Source organism: Schistocerca americana, unplaced genomic scaffold, assembly GCF_021461395.2.
Source record: "Schistocerca americana isolate TAMUIC-IGC-003095 unplaced genomic scaffold, iqSchAmer2.1 HiC_scaffold_633, whole genome shotgun sequence".
Taxonomy (NCBI): domain Eukaryota; kingdom Metazoa; phylum Arthropoda; class Insecta; order Orthoptera; family Acrididae; genus Schistocerca; species Schistocerca americana.
The window spans coordinates 47125-56970 of NW_025726383.1; the positions used below are offsets into that span (position 1 = coordinate 47125).

The 9846-nt window shown below is 49.6% G+C and overlaps 5 non-coding genes across 5 annotated transcripts; all 5 read left to right on the forward strand.

Annotated features, from left to right (window-relative positions):
* The first annotated feature begins 477 nt into the window (after positions 1 to 477).
* LOC124588080 lies at positions 478 to 639 on the forward strand. Its single transcript, XR_006975717.1, has one exon. It is a non-coding gene; the product is annotated as a U1 spliceosomal RNA (small nuclear RNA).
* A 2139-nt stretch (positions 640 to 2778) lies between these two features.
* Positions 2779 to 2940, forward strand: LOC124588081. The gene has a single exon (XR_006975718.1). It is a non-coding gene; the product is annotated as a U1 spliceosomal RNA (small nuclear RNA).
* Positions 2941 to 5079: 2139 nt separating this feature from the next.
* On the forward strand, positions 5080 to 5241 carry LOC124588082. The gene has a single exon (XR_006975719.1). It is a non-coding gene; the product is annotated as a U1 spliceosomal RNA (small nuclear RNA).
* A 2138-nt stretch (positions 5242 to 7379) lies between these two features.
* Positions 7380 to 7541, forward strand: LOC124588087. Its single transcript, XR_006975724.1, has one exon. It is a non-coding gene; the product is annotated as a U1 spliceosomal RNA (small nuclear RNA).
* Positions 7542 to 9681: 2140 nt separating this feature from the next.
* Positions 9682 to 9843, forward strand: LOC124588083. Its single transcript, XR_006975720.1, has one exon. It is a non-coding gene; the product is annotated as a U1 spliceosomal RNA (small nuclear RNA).
* The last annotated feature ends 3 nt before the right edge of the window (positions 9844 to 9846 follow it).

Below are 9846 nucleotides of genomic sequence, written 5' to 3' on the forward strand. Positions count from 1 at the left end.
GCGATTGACAATGCTGCCGTATTTCCTAGCACTATGGGCTCCCACGGAGGGAGCAAAGGTAAGAGAAATAATTGATTTTGTGGCTTGCTCTGTGGCTGGAAGATACAGTCATTCAGCAAATCTCATTTGCCGTTTTGACACCGGCCGAGAAAGAGGGCGACTTTCAGGCGGAGAGGGTGGCTCGAAGGCGGTAACCCCGACATGGCCCGCCATCTCCCGGAGGGTGCAGTAACTTAACCCCAGCAACGGCCGGCGCCGCGAGTCGCGATGTCTTCCGCACGAAAACTGCATTGCTTTCTGCAGAAGGCCGTTATTGTGCCTGTCTGCTTGCTAACTCGACGGCCAACAGCGCGTTTCTAAGGAAGCAAGTACATTCACGGCACCATGCTCTTCGCCGAATGCGACAACGTCAAGAGTTCTCGTTCCACTACGATGGCGCGACGCATTACAAATATTCGCCTGAGGCCGAGGAGAAGCATACTTACCTGGCGTAGAGGATACCGTGATCATGAAGGCGGTTCCTCCGGGGTGAGGCTTGTCCATTGCACTTCGGTCGAGCTGACCCCCGCGATTACTCCAAATGCGAGTAACTCGGGCGCATAAATTTTGGTAGTCGGGACTGCGTTCGCGCTGTCCCGGTGCTAATCTCCACTACAATCAAAGCATCTCCTCGTGTTGGACGATAACTACTGTACTGTGAGTGATTTACCAGCTTCTCATAACCGATGATGCCTCCACTAGAAGCGACAAAATACACTAGGAAACGGCGTCGAAAGCTAGAGCCAGCGCACTGCTCTTCAACCGCGTGGCACGCGCGCTCGTAATAACAGCGGAAGCCGCGAGATGGCTCAGGCCACCTAACTTGGCTACGATTTCCGTATTAACGGTCGAACGGCCCCTTTTAGCATTCTCTGTCCATAAACGGATTGCGCGCCAAACGTTATTCGGCGGCGCGGCATTCCCTGCAAGCACAGTGACTGCTGTGGCGCGAGCGGGCGTACAGGGGCCATCGGCCAGCCGAACGCTTTGGTGCCTGTGGCATGGTACATGAGGGGCCGGAAGCAAGCGTCTAGCGTAGCGTCTCGGGACTTGCAGACTTGCGGCACTTGAGGAGCTTGTGGGGATGTGAATCGAAGGAAGTAACATGACGAGCTGCACCGAAAACGAGAAACATAGATTCTAGCCAACAGCGCCCTGTGCTCCCAGGCGAGGCGGCCACCCATCCAAGCCCAACGTCGGTGATCGGACGAGAACCGGCGTATTTGCACCCTTTTCTTACCCCGTTGCCGTTGGCGAGTGAATGCTGCAACGTGTGCTGGCAAGTCAGCTTCGGATCCTCACTTAACTTCCACACACAGTGAATATCTTCCTGGCCACGACAGTTTCCCGCCGCAGTTGGCGTCTACCTGCTCCAAGGACTGGCCTTTCGTCGCAGTGGTTGTGTTTCATCTGACAACTTTGCAGGCAACCTAAAATAACGCTTGGAAATGAGCAATTTTTAAAGCACGAGGAGGACTGAAAACGACCGCATGAAATTATTAAGCTCGGTTTCGATTGCAACAATTCCAATGAAATACTCACGTACACTAATTGCAGAGATAGGTAGGAATAAATAAATAAATTCGTTGTTGAATCACTACATTCGGAGAAAAAAAAATTACACTGTATTATTTAATATCATTTCTTTACACTTCAGAACTGTTACTACTTCAAAAACAAGCAATTTAATTTATCCTTACTTACTCCATGTCCAAGCAAAGAGGCAGAGAGGGGTGAATGTAATGCCTGCAGCAGTTTCAAATGTTTGCACATATAAAACTACTCATAGCGTCACCATAGTCATAAGACATTAATCATTTATGAAATGCCGCAAAATTAATCTGCAGCAAGCTGTGTTGCCATTAGATGGCAATGGCATTGTTTTGACAGTGCTACCTAGTAGTGGTGCAGCCTAAACGAATTAATTACTTCCCCTAAACTTTTCCATCTAGCTTAAATAATGAAGCATTATACTTTCATATGCGTGAAGGAAATATCTCCACATTCTGAATTAAAGAGAACACAAATTTCGTCCGAGCTTTCCAGATCGTGCTCGAGATGAACAGAAAAAAGAAGTGTTACCTTACCTTCACGTGTCTTCTGTTCCATCAGCGTCCAATGGGGTAAGTTGCAGTTTTTGCTGATTATTGCCTGATGACGTGATGTTTGTCCCTCGTGTACAACACCCACGAGTGCATACAGCTTCCTTAGAACATCTGATAGTCTGAGCTTGGTCCTTCGGTTGCTCAGCGACAGACAAGGGCGATTGACAATGCTGCCGTATTTCCTAGCACTATGGGCTCCCACGGAGGGAGCAAAGGTAAGAGAAATAATTGATTTTGTGGCTTGCTCTGTGGCTGGAAGATACAGTCATTCAGCAAATCTCATTTGCCGTTTTGACACCGGCCGAGAAAGAGGGCGACTTTCAGGCGGAGAGGGTGGCTCGAAGGCGGTAACCCCGACATGGCCCGCCATCTCCCGGAGGGTGCAGTAACTTAACCCCAGCAACGGCCGGCGCCGCGAGTCGCGATGTCTTCCGCACGAAAACTGCATTGCTTTCTGCAGAAGGCCGTTATTGTGCCTGTCTGCTTGCTAACTCGACGGCCAACAGCGCGTTTCTAAGGAAGCAAGTACATTCACGGCACCATGCTCTTCGCCGAATGCGACAACGTCAAGAGTTCTCGTTCCACTACGATGGCGCGACGCATTACAAATATTCGCCTGAGGCCGAGGAGAAGCATACTTACCTGGCGTAGAGGATACCGTGATCATGAAGGCGGTTCCTCCGGGGTGAGGCTTGTCCATTGCACTTCGGTCGAGCTGACCCCCGCGATTACTCCAAATGCGAGTAACTCGGGCGCATAAATTTTGGTAGTCGGGACTGCGTTCGCGCTGTCCCGGTGCTAATCTCCATTACAATCAAAGCATCTCCTCGTGTTGGACGATAACTACTGTACTGTGAGTGATTTACCAGCTTCTCATAACCGATGATGCCTCCACTAGAAGCGACAAAATACACTAGGAAACGGCGTCGAAAGCTAGAGCCAGCGCACTGCTCTTCAACCGCGTGGCACGCGCGCTCGTAATAACAGCGGAAGCCGCGAGATGGCTCAGGCCACCTAACTTGGCTACGATTTCCGTATTAACGGTCGAACGGCCCCTTTTAGCATTCTCTGTCCATAAACGGATTGCGCGCCAAACGTTATTCGGCGGCGCGGCATTCCCTGCAAGCACAGTGACTGCTGTGGCGCGAGCGGGCGTACAGGGGCCATCGGCCAGCCGAACGCTTTGGTGCCTGTGGCATGGTACATGAGGGGCCGGAAGCAAGCGTCTAGCGTAGCGTCTCGGGACTTGCAGACTTGCGGCACTTGAGGAGCTTGTGGGGATGTGAATCGAAGGAAGTAACATGACGAGCTGCACCGAAAACGAGAAACATAGATTCTAGCCAACAGCGCCCTGTGCTCCCAGGCGAGGCGGCCACCCATCCAAGCCCAACGTCGGTGATCGGACGAGAACCGGCGTATTTGCACCCTTTTCTTACCCCGTTGCCGTTGGCGAGTGAATGCTGCAACGTGTGCTGGCAAGTCAGCTTCGGATCCTCACTTAACTTCCACACACAGTGAATATCTTCCTGGCCACGACAGTTTCCCGCCGCAGTTGGCGTCTACCTGCTCCAAGGACTGGCCTTTCGTCGCAGTGGTTGTGTTTCATCTGACAACTTTGCAGGCAACCTAAAATAACGCTTGGAAATGAGCAATTTTTAAAGCACGAGGAGGACTGAAAACGACCGCATGAAATTATTAAGCTCGGTTTCGATTGCAACAATTCCAATGAAATACTCACGTACACTAATTGCAGAGATAGGTAGGAATAAATAAATAAATTCGTTGTTGAATCACTACATTCGGAGAAAAAAAAATTACACTGTATTATTTAATATCATTTCTTTACACTTCAGAACTGTTACTACTTCAAAAACAAGCAATTTAATTTATCCTTACTTACTCCATGTCCAAGCAAAGAGGCAGAGAGGGGTGAATGTAATGCCTGCAGCAGTTTCAAATGTTTGCACATATAAAACTACTCATAGCGTCACCATAGTCATAAGACATTAATCATTTATGAAATGCCGCAAAATTAATCTGCAGCAAGCTGTGTTGCCATTAGATGGCAATGGCATTGTTTTGACAGTGCTACCTAGTAGTGGTGCAGCCTAAACGAATTAATTACTTCCCCTAAACTTTTCCATCTAGCTTAAATAATGAAGCATTATACTTTCATATGCGTGAAGGAAATATCTCCACATTCTGAATTAAAGAGAACACAAATTTCGTCCGAGCTTTCCAGATCGTGCTCGAGATGAACAGAAAAAAGAAGTGTTACCTTACCTTCACGTGTCTTCTGTTCCATCAGCGTCCAATGGGGTAAGTTGCAGTTTTTGCTGATTATTGCCTGATGACGTGATGTTTGTCCCTCGTGTACAACACCCACGAGTGCATACAGCTTCCTTAGAACATCTGATAGTCTGAGCTTGGTCCTTCGGTTGCTCAGCGACAGACAAGGGCGATTGACAATGCTGCCGTATTTCCTAGCACTATGGGCTCCCACGGAGGGAGCAAAGGTAAGAGAAATAATTGATTTTGTGGCTTGCTCTGTGGCTGGAAGATACAGTCATTCAGCAAATCTCATTTGCCGTTTTGACACCGGCCGAGAAAGAGGGCGACTTTCAGGCGGAGAGGGTGGCTCGAAGGCGGTAACCCCGACATGGCCCGCCATCTCCCGGAGGGTGCAGTAACTTAACCCCAGCAACGGCCGGCGCCGCGAGTCGCGATGTCTTCCGCACGAAAACTGCATTGCTTTCTGCAGAAGGCCGTTATTGTGCCTGTCTGCTTGCTAACTCGACGGCCAACAGCGCGTTTCTAAGGAAGCAAGTACATTCACGGCACCATGCTCTTCGCCGAATGCGACAACGTCAAGAGTTCTCGTTCCACTACGATGGCGCGACGCATTACAAATATTCGCCTGAGGCCGAGGAGAAGCATACTTACCTGGCGTAGAGGATACCGTGATCATGAAGGCGGTTCCTCCGGGGTGAGGCTTGTCCATTGCACTTCGGTCGAGCTGACCCCCGCGATTACTCCAAATGCGAGTAACTCGGGCGCATAAATTTTGGTAGTCGGGACTGCGTTCGCGCTGTCCCGGTGCTAATCTCCATTACAATCAAAGCATCTCCTCGTGTTGGACGATAACTACTGTACTGTGAGTGATTTACCAGCTTCTCATAACCGATGATGCCTCCACTAGAAGCGACAAAATACACTAGGAAACGGCGTCGAAAGCTAGAGCCAGCGCACTGCTCTTCAACCGCGTGGCACGCGCGCTCGTAATAACAGCGGAAGCCGCGAGATGGCTCAGGCCACCTAACTTGGCTACGATTTCCGTATTAACGGTCGAACGGCCCCTTTTAGCATTCTCTGTCCATAAACGGATTGCGCGCCAAACGTTATTCGGCGGCGCGGCATTCCCTGCAAGCACAGTGACTGCTGTGGCGCGAGCGGGCGTACAGGGGCCATCGGCCAGCCGAACGCTTTGGTGCCTGTGGCATGGTACATGAGGGGCCGGAAGCAAGCGTCTAGCGTAGCGTCTCGGGACTTGCAGACTTGCGGCACTTGAGGAGCTTGTGGGGATGTGAATCGAAGGAAGTAACATGACGAGCTGCACCGAAAACGAGAAACATAGATTCTAGCCAACAGCGCCCTGTGCTCCCAGGCGAGGCGGCCACCCATCCAAGCCCAACGTCGGTGATCGGACGAGAACCGGCGTATTTGCACCCTTTTCTTACCCCGTTGCCGTTGGCGAGTGAATGCTGCAACGTGTGCTGGCAAGTCAGCTTCGGATCCTCACTTAACTTCCACACACAGTGAATATCTTCCTGGCCACGACAGTTTCCCGCCGCAGTTGGCGTCTACCTGCTCCAAGGACTGGCCTTTCGTCGCAGTGGTTGTGTTTCATCTGACAACTTTGCAGGCAACCTAAAATAACGCTTGGAAATGAGCAATTTTTAAAGCACGAGGAGGACTGAAAACGACCGCATGAAATTATTAAGCTCGGTTTCGATTGCAACAATTCCAATGAAATACTCACGTACACTAATTGCAGAGATAGGTAGGAATAAATAAATAAATTCGTTGTTGAATCACTACATTCGGAGAAAAAAAAATTACACTGTATTATTTAATATCATTTCTTTACACTTCAGAACTGTTACTACTTCAAAAACAAGCAATTTAATTTATCCTTACTTACTCCATGTCCAAGCAAAGAGGCAGAGAGGGGTGAATGTAATGCCTGCAGCAGTTTCAAATGTTTGCACATATAAAACTACTCATAGCGTCACCATAGTCATAAGACATTAATCATTTATGAAATGCCGCAAAATTAATCTGCAGCAAGCTGTGTTGCCATTAGATGGCAATGGCATTGTTTTGACAGTGCTACCTAGTAGTGGTGCAGCCTAAACGAATTAATTACTTCCCCTAAACTTTTCCATCTAGCTTAAATAATGAAGCATTATACTTTCATATGCGTGAAGGAAATATCTCCACATTCTGAATTAAAGAGAACACAAATTTCGTCCGAGCTTTCCAGATCGTGCTCGAGATGAACAGAAAAAAGAAGTGTTACCTTACCTTCACGTGTCTTCTGTTCCATCAGCGTCCAATGGGGTAAGTTGCAGTTTTTGCTGATTATTGCCTGATGACGTGATGTTTGTCCCTCGTGTACAACACCCACGAGTGCATACAGCTTCCTTAGAACATCTGATAGTCTGAGCTTGGTCCTTCGGTTGCTCAGCGACAGACAAGGGCGATTGACAATGCTGCCGTATTTCCTAGCACTATGGGCTCCCACGGAGGGAGCAAAGGTAAGAGAAATAATTGATTTTGTGGCTTGCACTGTGGCTGGAAGATACAGCCATTCAGCAAATCTCATTTGCCGTTTTGACACCGGCCGAGAAAGAGGGCGACTTCAGGCGGAGAGGGTGGCTCGAAGGCGGTAACCCCGACATGGCCCGCCATCTCCCGGAGGGTGCAGTAACTTAACCCCAGCAACGGCCGGCGCCGCGAGTCGCGATGTCTTCCGCACGAAAACTGCATCGCTTTCTGCAGAAGGCCGTTATTGTGCCTGTCTGCTTGCTAACACGACGGCCAACAGCGCGTTTCTAAGGAAGCAAGTACATTCACGGCACCATGCTCTTCGCCGAATGCGACAACGTCAAGAGTTCTCGTTCCACTACGATAGCGCGACGCATTACAAATATTCGCCTGAGGCCGAGGAGAAGCATACTTACCTGGCGTAGAGGATACCGTGATCATGAAGGCGGTTTCTCCGGGGTGAGGCTTGTCCATTGCACTTCGGTCGAGCTGACCCCCGCGATTACTCCAAATGCGAGTAACTCGGGCGCATAATTTTTGGTAGTCGGGACTGCGTTCGCGCTGTCCCGGTGCTAATCTCCATTACAATCAAAGCATCTCCTCGTGTTGGACGATAACTACTGTACTGTGAGTGATTTACCAGCTTCTCGTAACCGATGATGCCTCCACTAGAAGCGACAAAATACACTAGGAAACGGCGTCGAAAGCTAGAGCCAGCGCACTGCTCTTCAACCGCGTGGCACGCGCGCTCGTAATAACAGCGGAAGCCGCGAGATGGCTCAGGCCCACCTAACTTGGCTACGATTTCCGTATTAACGGTCGAACGGCCCCTTTTAGCATTCTCTGTCCATAAACGGATTGCGCGCCAAACGTTATTCGGCGGCGCGGCATTCCCTGCAAGCACAGTGACTGCTGTGGCGCGAGCGGGCGTACAGGGGCCATCGGCCAGCCGAACGCTTTGGTGCCTGTGGCATGGTACATGAGGGGCCGGAAGCAAGCGTCTAGCGTAGCGTCTCGGGACTTGCAGACTTGCGGCACTTGAGGAGCTTGTGGGGATGTGAATCGAAGGAAGTAACATGACGAGCTGCACCGAAAACGAGAAACATAGATTCTAGCCAACAGCGCCCTGTGCTCCCAGGCGAGGCGGCCACCCATCCAAGCCCAACGTCGGTGATCGGACGAGAACCGGCGTATTTGCACCCTTTTCTTACCCCGTTGCCGTTGGCGAGTGAATGCTGCAACGTGTGCTGGCAAGTCAGCTTCGGATCCTCACTTAACTTCCACACGCAGTGAATATCTTCCTGGCCACGACAGTTTCCCGCCGCAGTTGGCGTCTACCTGCTCCAAGGACTGGCCTTTCGTCGCAGTGGTTGTGTTTCATCTGACAACTTTGCAGGCAACCTAAAATAACGCTTGGAAATGAGCAATTTTTAAAGCACGAGGAGGACTGAAAACGACCGCATGAAATTATTAAGCTCGGTTTCGATTGCAACAATTCCAATGAAATACTCACGTACACTAATTGCAGAGATAGGTAGGAATAAATAAATAAATTCGTTGTTGAATCACTACATTCGGAGAAAAAAAAATTACACTGTATTATTTAATATCATTTCTTTACACTTCAGAACTGTTACTACTTCAAAAACAAGCAATTTAATTTATCCTTACTTACTCCATGTCCAAGCAAAGAGGCAGAGAGGGGTGAATGTAATGCCTGCAGCAGTTTCAAATGTTTGCACATATAAAACTACTCATAGCGTCACCATAGTCATAAGACATTAATCATTTATGAAATGCCGCAAAATTAATCTGCAGCAAGCTGTGTTGCCATTAGATGGCAATGGCATTGTTTTGACAGTGCTACCTAGTAGTGGTGCAGCCTAAACGAATTAATTACTTCCCCTAAACTTTTCCATCTAGCTTAAATAATGAAGCATTATACTTTCATATGCGTGAAGGAAATATCTCCACATTCTGAATTAAAGAGAACACAAATTTCGTCCGAGCTTTCCAGATCGTGCTCGAGATGAACAGAAAAAAGAAGTGTTACCTTACCTTCACGTGTCTTCTGTTCCATCAGCGTCCAATGGGGTAAGTTGCAGTTTTTGCTGATTATTGCCTGATGACGTGATGTTTGTCCCTCGTGTACAACACCCACGAGTGCATACAGCTTCCTTAGAACATCTGATAGTCTGAGCTTGGTCCTTCGGTTGCTCAGCGACAGACAAGGGCGATTGACAATGCTGCCGTATTTCCTAGCACTATGGGCTCCCACGGAGGGAGCAAAGGTAAGAGAAATAATTGATTTTGTGGCTTGCTCTGTGGCTGGAAGATACAGTCATTCAGCAAATCTCATTTGCCGTTTTGACACCGGCCGAGAAAGAGGGCGACTTTCAGGCGGAGAGGGTGGCTCGAAGGCGGTAACCCCGACATGGCCCGCCATCTCCCGGAGGGTGCAGTAACTTAACCCCAGCAACGGCCGGCGCCGCGAGTCGCGATGTCTTCCGCACGAAAACTGCATTGCTTTCTGCAGAAGGCCGTTATTGTGCCTGTCTGCTTGCTAACTCGACGGCCAACAGCGCGTTTCTAAGGAAGCAAGTACATTCACGGCACCATGCTCTTCGCCGAATGCGACAACGTCAAGAGTTCTCGTTCCACTACGATGGCGCGACGCATTACAAATATTCGCCTGAGGCCGAGGAGAAGCATACTTACCTGGCGTAGAGGATACCGTGATCATGAAGGCGGTTCCTCCGGGGTGAGGCTTGTCCATTGCACTTCGGTCGAGCTGACCCCCGCGATTACTCCAAATGCGAGTAACTCGGGCGCATAAATTTTGGTAGTCGGGACTGCGTTCGCGCTGTCCCGGTGC